This window comes from Alosa sapidissima, chromosome 1 (genome assembly GCF_018492685.1).
Source record: "Alosa sapidissima isolate fAloSap1 chromosome 1, fAloSap1.pri, whole genome shotgun sequence".
NCBI classification, from domain to species: domain Eukaryota; kingdom Metazoa; phylum Chordata; class Actinopteri; order Clupeiformes; family Clupeidae; genus Alosa; species Alosa sapidissima.
Window position 1 is genome coordinate 3,929,343 of NC_055957.1, and position 18,538 is coordinate 3,947,880.

At 42.3% G+C, this 18,538-nt stretch overlaps 1 protein-coding gene and 1 long non-coding RNA gene across 4 annotated transcripts in view; one reads left to right on the top strand and one right to left on the bottom strand.

The window, feature by feature from the left end:
* Positions 1-1,281: 1,281 nt before the first annotated feature.
* The window catches only part of LOC121705966, a 17,530-nt gene continuing 273 nt past the window's right edge, over positions 1,282-18,538 (bottom strand). Inside the window, exons 2-3 of the long non-coding RNA XR_006030934.1 lie at positions 10,453-10,462; positions 1,282-1,292 (exon numbers count right to left, since the gene is read on the bottom strand). This is a non-coding gene — a long non-coding RNA (uncharacterized LOC121705966). The remainder of the gene's footprint in view (positions 1,293-10,452; positions 10,463-18,538) is intronic.
* Positions 12,581-18,538, top strand: part of stxbp6 (syntaxin binding protein 6 (amisyn)) — a 119,235-nt gene continuing 113,277 nt past the window's right edge. Inside the window, exons 1-2 of one of the 3 annotated variants that reach the window (XM_042087300.1) lie at positions 12,581-13,034; positions 13,397-13,486. The gene's annotated coding sequence lies outside the window, so the exon portion shown is untranslated. The remainder of the gene's footprint in view (positions 13,035-13,396; positions 13,487-18,538) is intronic. The other 2 variants (XM_042087288.1, XM_042087309.1) reach the window with 2 other exon arrangements.

Consider the following 18,538-nt stretch of genomic DNA (forward strand, 5'->3'; position numbering starts at 1 on the left):
CTCGATGGAAACCAGGTGCGGAGAGCATGATGAGGTCATGACATGTGCGCCGCTGGATGGGGATGAGCTACGCCTGTCACGGCTGCCAGCAGCGTCTGCGCCGCGCCGCGCCACCGAGCGGATCCCAGGCTCCAGGCGCTCTTAAAAGACGCTTTTCTGGCCCGTGAGCGATGGCGAGGGATTGACAGTGGTTTGAATCACATCTTGGTTTTGTCAAAGTGTGAAGCTGAAAACAAGCTGCAAACTTCTCCCAAGTCCCCTAAGTTTAAAAAAAACCTCTCAGACACATTCTAGTCTCAGAGGCTCATTTTCAACCTTCATTTCACTTCTCATTCTCTCCCTCTGCTGTCTGATGCTGTTGTTATAGTATTTTTTGTCTAGTAATCTATATTTATATTTAATTTGTATGAATTTTTGTGTTTATTTAAAGGTGCTCTAAGCGATGTTGCACGGTTTCTAAGCTAAAACATTTTTTGTCACATACAGCAAACATCTCCTCACAATCCGCAAGCTGCCTGTCCCCTGAATACACTGTAAAAAAAAATGCAGTCTCTGCAGACAGCCCAGGCAACAAAGAGCCTAGTGCAGCCTGGGCCATGAAACATAACAAATTTTCCAGCCATTCACTGACGAGATGCACGTTCAGGAGAGTTTTCGTTGCACGGGAGGGAGGGGCGAGCTAGCTCTGTTTTGTTTGAACGTCAACAGAAGTGACGTTACCCAACATCGCTTAGAGCACCTTTAATGTTTGTGTCCTGCACTCTGCACAATGCACAAAGTTAAATGGAATCTAATGTATCATATGTTGTATGAGACTGGTGTGATGTCAAAGTCAAATCTATTTGTATAGCACATTATCATACACAGTGCTTTACATAGACAGAACAAACCAATCAAATGGAAATGGGTGATGAGAGCATCAGGATTAGGGTTAATGTTACGTTCAGGTCTGCCTTGCAAACACTCCTCTCCTGTATCTGTATGGACCGGTGTGGAAATACAGGCCCACTGACTCATGTTGGCCAGAGGCTTTGTGTGTTTCCTGCCTAATAAGACAGATGACCACAGGCCTGCGCTCCCAGGGATCAGGAGTGCAGCCAAGGCCTACAAACACATGAATCACTCCCGTCAACGAAAAACTGTTCTGAATGGTTTGTATGTTCCTCGAATGAATAGTGCGTTTAGAACGAGAATTCATGTTCTATTTATTGTTGGCTACTTCCGCAGAAGGATCCTTAGTTCTATAATTGCACCGGCAACCTTTTGTCTCTTGAAGATGCATGAAGACGTGTCTGTGTTGCAGTATTGCAAGTGACAGCGTAGGGACCATCCTACTCCTGGGGGTGGAAGACCAGACCTGGCCCTTGAGCTCTGATATAAATCTTTCAGGAATGACTCCCTACACAGATGGCTCTTTCAGGAATGACTCCCTACCCCCCCCCCCCCCACAAACAGTTTTACGATCAATTGAAGAACAGAGATCCCCCTTCCCCTTTGTTGTAGCAGGTCCTAATGGTGTGTTGTGTGTTGTGTGTTCTGCTCTGTCGCCTGACGGCTGCTACCCTGCGGCCCTCTTGACACTCTCTGGCAGCTATAAAGGCCAAATTGGACTTCTGAAAACAGAATTGGATTCCCCTGCTCTGCCTAATGCCCCTGGCGACAGGCCATTGATTGGCTAAATTAGCAACCTCTGAAGGTTATCTGACAGAGAAACAATAAGGCCAGAGCAGGGAGCAGGTTAGCGCCGCAGGGGTTAGCGCTCGGTGAACTCACACTGCTCATCGACAGATGCAGGAGAGAGAGACTGGAGAGAGAGAGAGGGAGAGACAGCGATAGAGAGAGGGAGAGAGGAAAAGAGGTGGAGAGAGATGGAGAGAGTGGGAGAGGAAAAGAGAGGGAGAGAGAGAGAAGAAAAGACGTGGAGAGAGAGGGAGAGGAAAAGAGGTGGAGAGAGAAAGAGGGAGAGGAAAAGAGGTGGAGAGAGAGGGAGAGGAAAAGAGAGGGAGGGAGAGAGAGAGGAAAAGAGGTGGAGAGAGAAAGAGGGAGAGGAAAAGAGAGGGAGAGAGAGAGAGAGGAAAAGAGGTGGAGAGAGAGGGAGAGGAAAAGAGAGGGAGAGAGAGAGAGAGGAAAAGAGGTAATCTAGAGATGGCAGAGAACACAGATTCAGTAAGTGCACAAAATAAATCAAGAAGCTTTGTATCATCTTCATTTGTGAGAAGGTTGTCATTTGTGTTGCTGTGTCGCTTGGATTCTGTTTCAAGACTGATAGGGAGCTGTCTGATATGTTACAATGGCTCAAATATTAGATTCGAGGAAGCATCCTACCAAGAAACACACTTCAGAACAAAATAAATTCTCTTCTTATATGTTTCACATGCAAAACATCTATGAGAGCTCACCAAATCAGATAAGGAGTAAAAAATGAGCTTTATCTCCCTTAGAAATCGTTTATTTTTCTATGAATCGCATGCTGTTTGGGCCAACACAAAGGAGGAGATTGAGGGGCAGACTCAGGCATTGTGCAGGTGGACGGAGCAGGAGGTTATCTGAGCACAAGGAAGGGTTTGCTTTGTTTACACCAAGACTGCCAGAGATGTGTATGAGAGGTCAAACCTATTCCGGTTTGTCATTGTAAAAATGACAGGATGAATAGATGACCTGTAGTGAGTGACCAATACACTCTGCATATCCTGGCTGCGTTGCACCCTTGAATCCCTGTCTTTGCCTAATGAGTTATTGGTTTTTAAATCTAGCCTGAGGTAAATTATTAATCACTGGCTAAAAAGAGTTTAATTATTTTTATGATAAATGAGGCATTTAACCCAATTGTAATTCCAACAGAGCTTCCTTGAGCAATTCAACAGAGCAATAATTGTGTAGTTTTTCCACCATTAAAAGAGTTCTTTTATTTAGTGGATCACTTTTTTGCTCTTTTGGCTCTTGGCTGTAAGATTTGTTTTATGTAGTTCAAAGGAGTATAAAATCTCATTATAAAAATATAATATACTGCGGTCTCCACTTATCTCAAAGGGAAAAGTCTAATTATCTATTAATATAAAGATCATAAAACATTGTAATGACCGTTCAAAGAGACAGGGAATCAATCCCAACCTCATAAAGTGTTTAGAATATACTACAAACATCACACTGAAAAACACTCCTTGTTTACACGCTGACGTGACAATACATCAAGAAACACTAGAGCACAGACTTGCATACTAAAACACATTATTCCCTATTTGCTTTTGGGGAGGGGGGGGGGCTTTTATGCTTTTGCAGTGATCCCAACACAATAGCCTTCAGCGCAGGTATGCTACCCATTCTGAGGGGTCCCTCTTGGGGAGACAATCCTAGTGTGTGCAGTAGGCGTGTAAAGATTAACCGATACGTATCGGTATCCGTTTTAACGTGTAAGATACAGCTACATTGATACGTGAAGCCCCGTATCGGAATAAAACTGAAATGAACCGGTCGTTATATCGATTTACTTGTTACGAATCGGTTCACAACCTTTTCTGCTCGCTCAGACTCTCATTTACGTTCCAAGCAGCGCGTTCATCCCACATCTGGTTTTGAAACTATGCGTGGCACGGAATTGTGGGTAATGCAGTTAGTTTTTGGCTACATTCATTGCCCAAAGTTGTCAAATGACCTCATTACCCATACATTTACTGCAACTTAAGCACGTGACATACATCTACTGCAACTTAAGCACGTGACAACTCACTCGGTCGTTTGTTTTACAGTTTTTACTCTTTTGTTTTTCAAAATCCAGCGCAAAATTAAACACTAAACAGCAACGATAGTCTGTAGAGTATAGCCTTACGTTTGATAAAGGGATTTCCTTAATGTTAAATAATAATTTGGCCCTTGCTAAAACGATGCACAAATTATTAGCCAATTATTTTGTTCATATTCACTCAGACTTGTGGCATTATAGGTTTCTGCATTAGGTCTACCGTTGGAACAAAATAAACCCAGAGAGTTCATTGATATGTAGGCCTATTTTATTCTTGTAGGCTATATGAGAAAAGGCCAAGAGTGTCTTAAGCACTGTTTTATTTTATTTCGGTATTGTCTTACCTCAACAAGGCTACAGCTCCATGAAAACAATCAAATATAACTCTATCAAATCTATAAAGTCTACAAAAAATATGTTGTATTTGGCTGCTGTGTTTGACTGAAATGTAGACTATTCTTTTTTCATTTCAATACAGTACAGTATATGAAACAAACCTCAGTTAATTTCGCCTTGGCAGAGGTTTGCACTCTCCGGGTGGCGAGTGCCCTCCCTAACAGCATTAGTTATGAGGCTGGTCAGTTGCATCAATTACAGATACAGCACCCTCCACATTTATTGACTCCCTGGTAAAGTTGAGGTATAAAAAATAGGTCATCCTTTGACAATTTATCTTGAGTCACAAAGAAAACAAGTGTCACACGGAAAACAATGAACAAAAACACAACGTTGAATGCAAAGTAATGTGAACTCTGTATCTCATAAATATTTGAGCAAAACATTATAGCGCAATTATTGGTACCTTGAGCTTTATCCATTTATTCAACATCTTTCGAGAAGTTCCAAGTTTCGAGAAGAAACTAAAAACATGACAAACTTGCCTGGACAAACACTGATGTTTATCTTGCCCCTGTGCAGTGAGGAGGAGGGTAAGGAGGCGAAACATTCTGTAAGGATCACTATTGGAGAGTCACTATTCTATAAGGATCACTGTTGGAGAGTCACTATTCTATAAGGGAGAGTCACTATTCTATAAGGATCACTATTGGAGAGTCACTATTCTATAAGGATCACTGTTGGAGAGTCACTATTCTATAAGGGAGAGTCACTATTCTATAAGGATCACTATTGGAGAGTCACTATTCTATAAGGATCACTGTTGGAGAGTCACTATTCTATAAGGGAGAGTCACTATTCTATAAGGATCACTATTGGAGAGTCACTATTCTATAAGGATCACTGTTGGAGAGTCACTATTCTATAAGGGAGAGTCACTATTCTATAAGGATCACTATTGGAGAGTTACAGAAAAAACAAAACTGCAATCTAGGCCAGATGAAATTAAAATGTTGCTTTTTAGCAGTAAACACCCCGGGTGGGCTTGGTGCACATAGAAGAATGACTAATTATTAACTGGATGATTTACAGGGGTGGCACTGGCATGCGTGTTTTTCTTCTAAAATGTGTATTTCTTTAAGAGGTATTTTGTCTCAGAATAAATTTGCCTCCTTTCAGGCTGGTTGATTTTTTCCTCATAGTTTCCATTGTGAGACCAAGATAAATTGCAAAAAGATTGTAATAGCCTACGTAGCTCTTTTTTACTCAACTTTCCCAGGGTACAATAGAAGTAGAGGGCGCAGCATGTACACATGTCTAAGCTCTGATTAATATCCAGAGAGGATCGATTGCTTATTCAAATGTACATGCATCAGAGGGATCCTACATCTTGTTCTATTCAAGTTCAACATACATTAACTGAGTTTCTGTTGACGTATTGAGCGTGGGGATGCAATGAGGCAGAACAGATTTTAATCTTCACTCTCAGCATGCTCAACTGTTAGAGGAGATGTTAAGAGTAAACACAGAAACAGCCTGCCACGCAGAATGAGACCAGGTAGTGGATTACATACAGTGCTATTACTTACAAGGAGCTAGTTACAGTTGCAGTTCCCCTGGATCAACTAGCTAACCAGTAGACCACCACCAGTCCCCCTGGATCAACTAACTAACCAGTAGAGCACCACCAAGCTTTTCATCCTGCGCCAACTATGTCTATCTTTCCAGCCAGCCTCCAGTTGAGTGGCCACCCTTTTTTGAGCAGAGTTCTAATTGGCCGGCCTCCCGTGGATGGACCACCCTTTTTTTGAGCAGAGTTCTGATTGGCCGGCCACCTTTTTATGCATGGGCCTGATCAAGTTTTTAATTGCCGGCCAGCGGCCACGCCTTTTTCAGCAGGTTTCTGGTCACGTTTTTGATTGCTGTCAGGGAGTTTTATCTCTCTACCTGTGTCGCTGGGACCAATAGGTTTTAGCTTCTAATACGCCAACCTCCCAGGGCCCAGGGCATCCAGGGCAGCACAAATCTTCCCACGCAAGCTTTTACACCACGGGACCTAGCGCAGAATGTTGACAGTGACTGTCAGTGACAGTGATACTAGACCATACCTGTCAACATTTAGCTTTCCAAAAACGGGAGATTTTTTTTTCGGGGGGGGGGGGGGGGGTGGGGGGTCAGGGTTTATACCGGATCTGTGTTTGCATATTTAATACGTTTCATACACGTGTTTCAACACTGCATTTTGGTCGTTGCTTTTACCTTACCATTACCTTACGCGTGCCAGTTATGTATCCACCAGCTGCCTGCCTGCAGCCAACTTCCAAAACTCCAAAGCTGCTTGCTGTCAGATTTGGTTCCGAGGGAACAAGTTCAGTGTATCAACAACACTCAATAACAGTTTATGTGATGTGTTAATCAATTAAATTCCCAACAATTTCACAACAGCTAGTTCTGGAGTAGGCCATTCAACTAGCTCGCTTGCTTACGACGAGACTCTGCGCAGTTGGCACCCGCTTCCTTATTTGGGTTTTGGGTTGCCAGGTTTTAGCCTATGACAAAACAGTTGAAATTGAAACTAAGTGATCGTGTATGTGTAGGGTGTATTTCATACACAATCTGGCAACCTGAATGGATCAATGATTTTAAAATGAAGTTTGATGGCCATGAAAATTACGGGAGTTTTCCGGGAGAAATAACAAAACGGGAGTGTGCTGGGAGATGACCTTGAAATACGGGAGAAACCCGGGAAAAACGGGAGTGTTGACAGGTATGTACTAGACAATAGATTACAAAAACTGAAGCAATCAGAGGAATTCTGTGTACATTGTTTAAACACAATAATATTGTAAGGATATTGATTTCACTCGCCTCCTTTTCATAGAAAAATCTTCACTTGCCTCTTTCTTTTATGTAGAAAACAGTCTGTCTCCACTTTATATCTTTGATGTTTGTCTGATATGCCTTGTGTACTAGGTAATGATATGTATTCATCAATCATGTGTTTAGGTCATATGACCTGTACGACCTACCTGAGTAGTTTGAATGTAAAACACTGACCAGGTTGTGGTCGAAACATGTTGGACTGTTAAACGATGTAGCCATTATAATAAAGGCTTTTTAAACTGATAATTTCTCGTCCTCACCCTTTTTGGAGTGCCAGGATTGGTTTTGTTTTTTTTTTCAGATTTTGGAATGATTCTTTCCCCATTTTTCTAAGAGCATCCAACACACTTTGGGTGGACCTTTTGCCACAGACCAACCATGCAGTCATCTGTAACACAGAAGAGACCCTCACATGCGAACCTCAAGAGGAAGATGACCATGCATGAACTAGAACTATGAATATGATATGATACATCTCATTAAAGACCTCTGACAGTGAAGGGAGCATCTTTGCCTGTTAAAAACATGTGCACATCTGTATTTGGACCAGTGCTTTCTGCAGCGATGTGGGGGTGTGTGTGTGTGTGTGTGTGCGAGAGTGCACATTCTGTGTATGAATGGCTGTGTATGATGTGCACTGAATTTCTGATACTGCATTGAATGAAGTACGGATACAGTACACTTGCAAATGTGTGTGTGTGTGTGTGTGTTTATATTATAGGCCAAAGTGTGTTTGAATATGTTTATCATTGTGATGATTATTTGTATCTGTGTATGTATGTGAGTGCATACAAATGAATGATACACAAACACTCTGCATGTGACTGCATACTGGATAAAACAATGTGGAGAAGATTTACGTAATACACTTACTAGTCGTTTTTACACTGAGTTCGGGCACCATTCATGGGAAGAGATGTATTTATGCTGCATTTTGTGTCTAGAACAAGCCGGCATATTAAGGAGCCAGGAGGCGGGACACTTCGACCCGCCGTTGCGCCTTGGTGTGTGTAAAAAGGACAGGCGTTCTGCGTTAAAGGTGCATACTCATAGTTCTATTCCAACGTTGATTTCTACCCAACGTATAGTAAAAAGAAAAGACAAATTTAAAACTAGAAACCTAACAAATATTCTTTCCATACCTCAGCATATTCCTCAAAAGCCAGAGGCATTTTCAGCTAACATGGGTTTACTAAATATAGGTGCACTTACTACCAAAACCTTTGCAATCAATGATTTTATTAGTGAAAAAAAATTGGATTTTCTGTTTCTTGTTGAAACCTGGCTGACTTCAGACAGCGAAGCTGTTCTTGTTGAGACTTGTCCCCCAAATTATAATTTCTTCCACTCAATTAGACAAGGCAAACGAGGTGGTGGAATTGCCTCCATTCTCTCAAACAAATATAGTTGCACACGAGTCAACTTTGGCGAATTCGCTTCCTTTGAGTATATTGCCCTCACTCTGAAGGCTGACCCAGCTGTACTTCTATTAACCTTATACCGCCCTCCTAAACTATGGACTGGCTTTCTCGACCAGTTTTCTGAACTTATGTCGCTCATCATCACTAGCTATGATCGGATAATTGTAAATGGCGACTTCAATATTCATGTCAATAAGACAACTGATGCTAAAGCCAGTAAGTTCCTTAATGTGTTGGACAGTTTAGAGCTAAAGCAGCATGTTACAGGACCCACCCACAACCTTGGCAACACCCTCGATCTAGTCATTTCCAGAGGGATAGAAGTCACAGACTTATCAGTAAATGATATAAATATGTCTGATCATCATTGTGTATCTTTTAATATTGTACTACATACTCCAAAAATTCATCCCGAAATTGCAATCAAATCGCGACTCTTGGATATTAGAGCAGAACAGCAGTTCATAGCTCTTATAGACTCCATAAATTTAGATATTTTACATCATCCCATTGATCAAATGGTAGAGGCTCTCAATCGTGAATTAGGCGCTCTGCTTGACAGAGTGGCACCCTTAAAGACTAAAAAAAGGCCCTGTAGCAAACTGACACCTTGGATGAACGAAAATATCCATAATCTAAAAAGATCATGTAGGAAAGCTGAGAGAACATGGAGAAAAACTAAGTTACAGGTTCACCGTGCCATTCTAAAAGAAAAAATTGCAAATTATAATAGAGCTATTCGGAATGAGAGGAGGAACCACTTCTCTAAGGTAATTGCTGAAAACAGTGGAAACTCTAGGGTGTTGTTCTCTACCATTGATAGGCTATTGCATCAAACACCTTTTCATACACTCAGTCAGGCATCCTCTCTAAGATGCGAAGAATTTGCAGACTTCTTCAAAAACAAAGTCATTTCTATAAGGGAGGCTATTGGTAACACAAGTAATATGTTTGATAGTACACCCAAAAACAGCCCCCCAAAATTAAGGTCCTTTAGCACTATTACTCAATCTGAGCTTGGTAAAATTATAACTCAAACCAGCTCCTCAACATGTGTTTTAGATCCAATCCCTACTACATTCCTCAAAAAAGTATATGATGGCTTAGCTCCCTTTTTTCTCAAGGTAATAAATACCTCATTAGAAACAGGTATATTTCCAACTGCTTTTAAAACCGCTGTTGTGAAACCTTTACTTAAAAAGTCAAATCTTGACCATACCAATCTGAGCAACTACAGGCCTATATCAAATCTATCGTTTTTGAGCAAAGTACTTGAAAAAGTTGTTTGTAATCAGTTAAATACCTTCCTCAACGAAAACAGTATCCTTGAAAAATTCCAATCAGGTTTTAGATCAAATCATAGCACAGAAACGGCTCTAGTAAAAATAGTCAATGATCTCAGACTAGCTACCGACTCAAACAAAGTCTCAATCCTTATTCTTCTGGATTTGAGTGTGGCATTTGACACCATTGATCATAGCATCCTAATTCACCGCCTTGCGAAGTGGGTGGGTCTCTCTGATAATGCTCTAAACTGGTTTCAAACCTACATTACTGGCAGAGATTTTTATATCAGTCTAGGAGATCATGTATCTGAAAAACAAGACTTGCCTTTTGGTGTGGCCCAGGGGAGCTGCCTTGGTCCCCTGCTATTTTCTCTATATATGCTTCCATTGGGAAACGTCATAAGTCAACATAATGTAAACTTCCACAGCTACGCAGATGATACCCAATTGTATCTTTCTGTGGAGCCAACTAACCCAGATGGCCTTTGCTCCCTCACTGCATGCCTAACCTCCATTAATCAGTGGATGAGCAAAAACTTTTTGAAACTAAATGATGACAAAACAGAGGTACTTCTGGTTGGACCAAAACTAAAGCGAGATATTATTCTTAGTAATCTGGGGAACTTGGCACACCAGGTCAAACCAAAAGTAACAAGCCTCGGTGTCATCTTAGATGCAGAGTTAAGTTTTAAGCCCCATATCAGTAAAGTTACTCAGACAGCCTATTTCCACTTGAGAAACATTGCCAAAGTGCGGCCCTTTTTAACTCAAAAAGATGCAGAAAAACTAATTCACGCCTTTATCACTAGCAGGTTAGACTACTGCAATGCACTTTTCACTGGTCTTCCCAAAAAACATCTAAAGAAATTGGCACTCATACAGAACTCTGCGGCTAGACTTTTAACTAAGACTAAGAAGAGAGAACACATCACCCCTGTGTTGGCTGAACTGCACTGGCTCCCTATTTCCTATAGAATTGATTTTAAGGTTATGTTAATTACTTACAAAGCTCTGAATGGCATAGCACCTTCATATATCTCTGAGCTTTTAATATCTTATCAACCACAAAGGAAACTTAGATCATCCAATTCTAATCTTTTAATCGTACCCAAAGTGCTCCACAAACAAAGTGGAGAAGCTGCGTTTATCCATTATGCCCCCAAACTATGGAACACCCTGCCTCTGTACATCAAGCAGGCGAGTTCAGTAAATATTTTTAAAAAAGATCTGAAAACATACCTGTACAGGAAAGCTTTTAGTTAACTCATCTTATCCTGTAGACTACATTTTCAGATTATTCTACATCTGCTACTATTGGAGGGCGCAGCCAGCCAGAAGCAGATGGGCTCCCCCTATTAAGTCAGGTTCTGCTCAAGGTTTCTTCCTGGAATATGGGAGTTTTTCCTTGCCACAGTTGCCATATGGCGTGCTTGTGGGGGGTAAGAGGGTTAAGGCTGCCAGTCTTATGACGTCATTTTCTATATTTTTGATATGTTGCTGAGTATATCATAAACAGCAAAGAAAAGTGATTGATAATGACTGACTGACTATTATTGTGTTACATGCTTCAAATGTAAAGCACTTTGAGCTGCATTCTGTGTATGAAAGGTGCTATACAAATAAAGCTTTATTATTATTATTATTATTATACATTCGGGGGAAATCCGGCAGTGTAAAAGGGGGTATCAATTTAGCAGACACTTTTATCCAAAGCCACGTATAAAATGAGGAATGCCATTCAAGCTGCACTGTAAAGGACAGCTTATAGGTTACATACTTTACAAACACCAAGACTTAACATACTTTACAAACACCTAGGGACAAGAGGATGAGAGTGCAGAAGTTTAGTAGAGGAGGTAGGCTACTCTCGGAACAGCTGGTAGGAGAGGAGTTGTCTGAGAAGTAGGAGTGAGTTTATTGGTCTACTCCTGTGGGACCATGTGGGCCACAAACTGTGCCTCTCCAGGCCGGAGTGAAGTCATGGAAAGAGAAGGGGATGTCCCCCCCCCCCCCCCCACTCAGGGGGGTTGGGGGTTGGGGCACTGACTTAACTCGCTGCTTATGCTACAAGAACTGGATCAGAGAACACCAGACATGGAAAGCCTAGGGGGAAAACAAACTTAGTTCCTACCCCCTCCCCCCCCCCCCCCTCTTCTCTCCCTCACACACACACACACATTCTTTAGGCTTCTTGGCATCTGCAGCCGGAGTTGGGGTCAATAACCTTACACGAGATAATCAGGTATTTCTCCAGTGCTGGCCAACTACTGTAGCAGATGAAAGAGTCACTGGACACCCTCATGCCTCCTTTCCGATGTTAAAGTTAAAACTATCCCAAACCTTTCATCAAATAGTTACATTGTAGCTACACTGTTGTCTTTGTGTCACACACAATTACAGCATTGTTCTCTCCCTTTGAAACGGAACCATGGGATCTGTCAAGCCTTTAATCTATGTCTGCCTCTGGACCCCTTTTCGGCAGTGAAGGGTAAAAAAGAGAAAGGAGCTTTGGTTCTTGCCTTCACCTAACAATGTAGGCTAGATTGTCGCTGCCTGTCCTCATAGCCTACAACGGCGCTTTTTCGAGCACAACACTGAATTCCTCTGAACGGCGATCTGGCGCGGTTGCTGCTGCTGTTGTAGAGTGCTGGCCGACATACAGCAGCTGACATTAATTCGAACCACAAGCACGGGTGAAAATGAAGATTGCGTGTCTCTGAGACTGGAACTTTCCCGCAAAACATCTGAAACGTCTCTGTGCGGGCTCTCCCTGTTCTGAACATCTGCAAAAAAACATACCACACACTTCGTACAGAGACATTACTCACGCGTGTTTATCCAACTATATAAGGTCTTGTGATGTGAAACAACTGTGCGCGCAAGCTGACGCAGCCCATTTCCACAACTATTTATCAAAACATGTAGACTTGTTTAATCACTTCAGTCGGTATGACTGACATATGAATTGTTTATCTGTGCCTGATATGAGTCCAAATATGACACGTAAGCTAGGTAACGTTAACTCGTCCACGTGACTGCTGCTTCCATGAAGTCAGATAGTTAGTGCGAACCTGCTACTGTGTTCCCTGCGAGACCGAGACCGAGACGTGACGGGCGGCAGTTGTGGCGCGGTAGCTGACAGAGAGAGGGGCTGGGTTTCTAGAGCTGAGTAACACAAGAGACAAGAGTTGTTGAGCGGACAACGTGGAACCAGAGGGGGTTTTGAAGCGAAATGCGACTCTATATTCACGGTAGATAACAGGATCACTCTGGTAGCTGGAAGTTGGCGGGACAGTGTTGAAAATTTGACGTTTGAAGGCTCGACCTGCACGTGGAACACAAACGTAAATCAGCTCCCAAAAGTGGAAGGTAAGTGAGAGATTCCTATTTGTGTCTTTTTTTTAAGGTAACAGAAAACGCCCTAGGGTTACCAAAGAGATTCATATATTTTTGTTTTTTTGTTTAGTGATCTGTAAATTGCGTTACATATTATGCTTAACAAAGCACCTGGTTTGTTGGTTGTTCCTATTGCAAAAGTGCATAATGTCAAGTTATAATGCAATTTTCAGTAGGCTAGACTAGGCTACTGAATTATTACCGCATGGTTAGTGTCTAGTATCTGTTGGAACATATAGTTACAGGTTTCACCAAAGAAAGACACCTTTTTTTAATTGAATGGTTGCTTGTCATGGCAGGTTGTAGGAAAAGCTAACATGCATTTTTTTTACTAGCCTGGTGTAGCCTGAGCTGAGCGTCACGCAGTAACCACGTTTACTCCAAAGGCTTCTTTCGACGTGGTTCTGTCGAATTTCAATTGTGTGGTAAGCAGTGGTTCATCATTTCCCTTTATGGATCAGTGGAAACGTCTCCTCCTACTAAAATGACTGTCCCCCACGTCCCACGATGGGACCGGACTGCCTGCGCTATTTGGTGTGACAAGACAACTTCAGTATTGTTTTGTAGGCTGTCATGAGTGCCTAGTCTTTCTATTTGTTGATGCGGAGTAGCGTAATGTTATGCAACTTATTATGGTGAAAATGACTAGACGCTTTCATGTGTGGCAAGAATGGCTGCGAAACAGTAGCCTATTCTACAATCTTGTAGCCTATTAAATATAGGTGCTCACGTTAAATGCCGCACTGAAATGAAGTGGATCTTCTGTAAGTTTTTAGTGCTCTGCAACTGGTAGTGTGGCGTTTTTCATGCACTTGTAGCCTGTCGATGCGCCTTGCCATGCGTCAAATGCAATAATGAACAAATGGGCCTATTCTATTTGGTCTAAGGCTAGTCCAACTTGTGATACCCCCTGCCCTATCCACACACACACACACACATACACACACGTTAGCTCTCAATTCCCCAAAAATGTAAGTGAACTGAACCTGATTTGGAAATGCGAACATTTTTCTTATGAGTAGGCTAGTCTATATCCCTAAAGCCCAATGTGAGACCAGCCCACCCAGCAGCTTTTCACAGGTGTCTTTGCTCTTGCTGGGGTTAGGTCTGAGATCATGAGTATAGCACCGATTTAACTCCAGGCTGCTGCAGATGAGAGGAGTTCACTGTGTGAAAACAGCTGGGAGGTTTTCATATGTCAGTTAAAGGGTGTGGTGCTGGGGATTGGGTTGAAGGAGGGACGTCAGGTGAATTCAGCTTTGTCCTCAGAGGAACCTGTGGTTCTAATTAAAAACCTTAAGACAGTGCTATGGAACACTGTGCTTGCATAAGCTTAAGAACCATTTACAGCTATCAAAATCAATTTCACCCCTGATACACTTCTGGAAATGCCAGTCTTAGGTTTGACAATTGTCTGAATACTACATGACCTAGGCTGCTTTTCTTAAGCAGGTTTTCTGTTGTCTCTGAAAATGGCTACATTCAGTTAGCATTTATTATAGCATTCATTTGAGCATTGTGGGCTATTTTAAAGTTATTGTGTTCCAGATGCCTCCAGTTACACACACCTGCCTTGCAATAAGACACACACACACACACGCACACACACACACACACACAAACAGGCACACATTATTACTGGTAGCTTTGGTCAGATAACCCTACCTCTAAGGATGACCTTTCCAGCTCTTAAATAACAGCAAGTGCCCACTCCTACTTTACTCAGTTGACACAGATGTTATTAGATGCGTTTCAAGTGCCACATACAAGCAGTCACCTTTATGAAACTCACTGAGGAGCAGCTCTGGTGCAAGCTTACCAGTTCTGTTTTCATTCTGATTATCAGTTTGTAGAAAGACCTCAAATGGCCCCCAAATCGCATATCAAATATCCATTGTTGTAATTGGGTGTGTGTTTTGAGACGGAAGAGGGTGTCCTGGTTGTGCGCGTTCCTGCTATTCTAATTGGTGGCACAGTTAACAAAACACTTTGAAGTGCTTTAGTAGGGTTAGGCTGCACTCTTACTCTCATTCATTTGTACAAGACCAAGGCAGTAACTATTGAGGGGAAATGGCAGCTCTCAAGCAGATCGTGTTTTGTTCAATTTACTCAAGCATCGCCGTCTGGCTACATTTTCAGTTAATTTGAGTAGATTTAGTTTCTTTCGCATCTTTTGTAAAGATCAGACTGAGTGGAATCTAAACTCCATCGTTCTCCATCTCTCTGCTTTTGCAGCGGTCTGCTAGCCTCTGTTCCTTCTCATTTGCTTAAACCCATGCATCGCAGGCGAGGCTCCTCCTGTCAAATGAATGGGCTTTGTGATCCTCATCATCATCCAGCACTGCGAGGCAGAGGCAGGAGGACCTAGTGACGAGCATAATGGTTTCCTGTTCTTTGTGGTTAGGCTCATCACCCAAGAGGAACAAACAGTCAGTTTAGGATATTTAGACATCTTGATTTGTTCTGCAGGATTGGCTACAGAGTGCTCGAATGAGATCATGGTACGACATGATCTCTAAAGATCCTGCAGAAATCAGCAGCAAGGTTTTTGGGGTCTGACAATAGGAGTTTTTTTTTTTTATTGAATTCATTTTTTCTGTTTTTTAATTGAAGTTTTGTTCTACAAAGACCAAACCATAGCCTGTCTGATTTAATCAGAAGTATTACAATCCCAGTGTGGTGCATTTGGAGGAGAAATCCTGCAGTATTAGACAATGTTGTTGTTTTCTTTGTAGAGGGGAAAGCTTGTTGTCGTAAGACTTGGTTGGGTAAAGCTTGTGTTCTTCCCCAGATGGCTGTGCTGGTCCCTGTAGCTGTGTGGTTGGTGTCTGCTTGTTGTCACCCTGAGCTTGTTACCGCTGGGGGGCCAGGCGGTAAAACAAAATGAAGTCATTGGCGGCGCGTTCGGCTCCTGTGATTTATTGCGGGCTCACGGGCGCATGGCATAAATTCTCACCTGCTGCTACTGCTGCTGAGTCACCCAGCTATAGCCAGCAGGAGTGATGGGGTCTTTTGTCCTCCGTCTCAGAAAAAGTCTCAGTGTTTCAGCTGCTTCTACCCACTGGTCCACAGGGACCAACTTTTTTGAGAAAAGCACTGTGTTACTTCCTTTGAGAACTTGTTTGAGAAAAGCACAGTTTTACTTCCTTTCAGCCAGGGCCCATTTCTTATCTGTTTTTCTGTTGATGTTTTCAGTTCTAAAAAAACTGAACTGTACTGTATATGTTAAATTCCCAGAACTTAGATAAGTGTGTAAATCCCCCAGAGTATGCCTGGTTTACTGTGAATAACTTTAAAAAGTTATACTTCCCATTTAGATGGTATTCTTTCCAAGACATTTAGACAATTAGGCCCCATGACCCCTCAGTGAATCTGTTAAAAATAAATGAATGAATGAATGAATGAATAAATAAATAAAATAAAAGAGACTTTTATTTTGCAGAATTGGAGTGCAGACTTGGAGTGCACTCATAGATGCAATTATTTACTGGTTGCATTTGGAATGGACAAACGCCTAAAAAGCCCAACTTGTCTCCACTGCCATAATAAATAAATGTAATGTATGCGAGAATACTGTCCAACTCCCCATTCTGTAATCTCATTCTCTCGTCTCTGATGTTCACCTACAGAAAGGACCCAAAGCTGCCATCTTTGCCCATATGAGGCCATCTGGGTGTTAATTGAAGCTAACTACCTATGACAAGTTGCACTGCAAGTTAGCTCTGGGGTAGCAAAAATCAAATTTTGCCATCTTATAGGGCTTTGTATTGGCAAAAATTTGGTGATGCGATACATATCACGATACATGGGTTACGATTCGGTCCGTGTACATGTGCTTTTGCGTTCGTTCATTATTCTATTTGGGTACGGAAATGGAAAATGAAAAAACAAGTGGTATATGATCGCGCTGTAAAAAGCGGCGACAGTTCCCGACAGTTGGGATAATTCAAAATCCCAATGTTATTTTCCCATAGGAAAAATCTCAAGATACCAGATCTCCTTATGGCAAAGATGGCAGCCTTTTTGTAGGCAAACTTCAGAGGTCTGAGGGATATCCCCTCAGTGTTGTTCTCAAGGCTAAATGACTATTTAGATTGATTGATTAATGAATTAAATAACCACCCTTATGCTTGTCAATCAAGATCAATTGCAAAGTTGCAAAGTTTGGCGTGTGCTGCTTCGTGCTGTTGCCCTGCGTTAACTGTTGATGACTGGTTAATTGGCTCTAACAGTGACGGGCCAGCAGGCATGGACGTTTCCTGTATTGGACTGTATTACTATATGAGTGGAGGCAGGGAGGTGCCATCTGTGTTAGTTGCCGGGTGGCGACAGAGACTTTCTAATGAGGACTCACAGCACCAACACCAATATAGCAGTTGTCTATAGCAGTTGTTTATAGCAGTTGTTTACACATATCCCATCCCTTTCTTGTAATGTTAGTAACCAACCACATTTTTGTCCTTTTTAGTCGTAGGTTAGCGATTTGGGGGAGATATAGATATTTTGATTGATATTTATCTAGATTTAAACACAGATTCGCCTGATGCACTTTTAATGTCAATATGTATGGCTCCCCATTCATTTGAATAGGAAAATAGCTGCCCAGTAACTGCCTGAAGCGCCAAGTCGGGGGACTTGCCTATAAGGGCTTTGGTGGCGAATGGCGTCAGCATTCATGGCGCGCTGTTGTGTCACTTCCTCGAAACCGTCCGTAAACTGTGCCGATGTTTGTTTTGGGGCGTCCTTGACGAGATCATTGACTTAATCCCTTGTCAAACCAAATGGAGAGGTTCGTGTGGATGGTTCTGATTTGAGGCTCGATGAGAGAAGGTGTGCTGTCTGACAGAAGTAAACAGAGGAAGTTGAAGTCACATTAGAGAGAGAGAGAGAGAGAGAGATATAAAGGGACTGAGAAATAAAGGGACTGAGAAACAGACACACACACCAGTTTGTTAGTCATGGATGCATAACCATGTTGTACTCCAAGCTTTCTCCATATTAAATACATGTTTAAATGTTCCGCTTTAGCAATGCAAAAAGAGAGAGAGACAGACACACACACACACACACACACACACACAGAAAGACTGACTGACAGAGATAAGCAGACAAACAGAAAGATATAGAGAGAAGTCAAAAGAGACACACACACACACACACACACTCACACACTATACGCACAGAAGTGTATGTGTGAGTGGGCAGACCTGTGATGAGTTACGGTGCGCCGGGCGAAGTCGGGGTGGGCTGGGTCGGATGTGGGGTCAGAGTGGGCATGTGGGATTAGGAGTGAGGATAAACGGGCCGTCTGGAGGAATTTGTTTGGGTCAGCGCCCGTGCTGCTATCTGCTGTAATCACCATTCATCTCCCCAAGGATACACAGCACAGCACAGCACACGCACGCACGCACGCACACACATTCTCAGGCTCCTCTCCTACACACACACACACAAACACACACTCTCAAACACACACA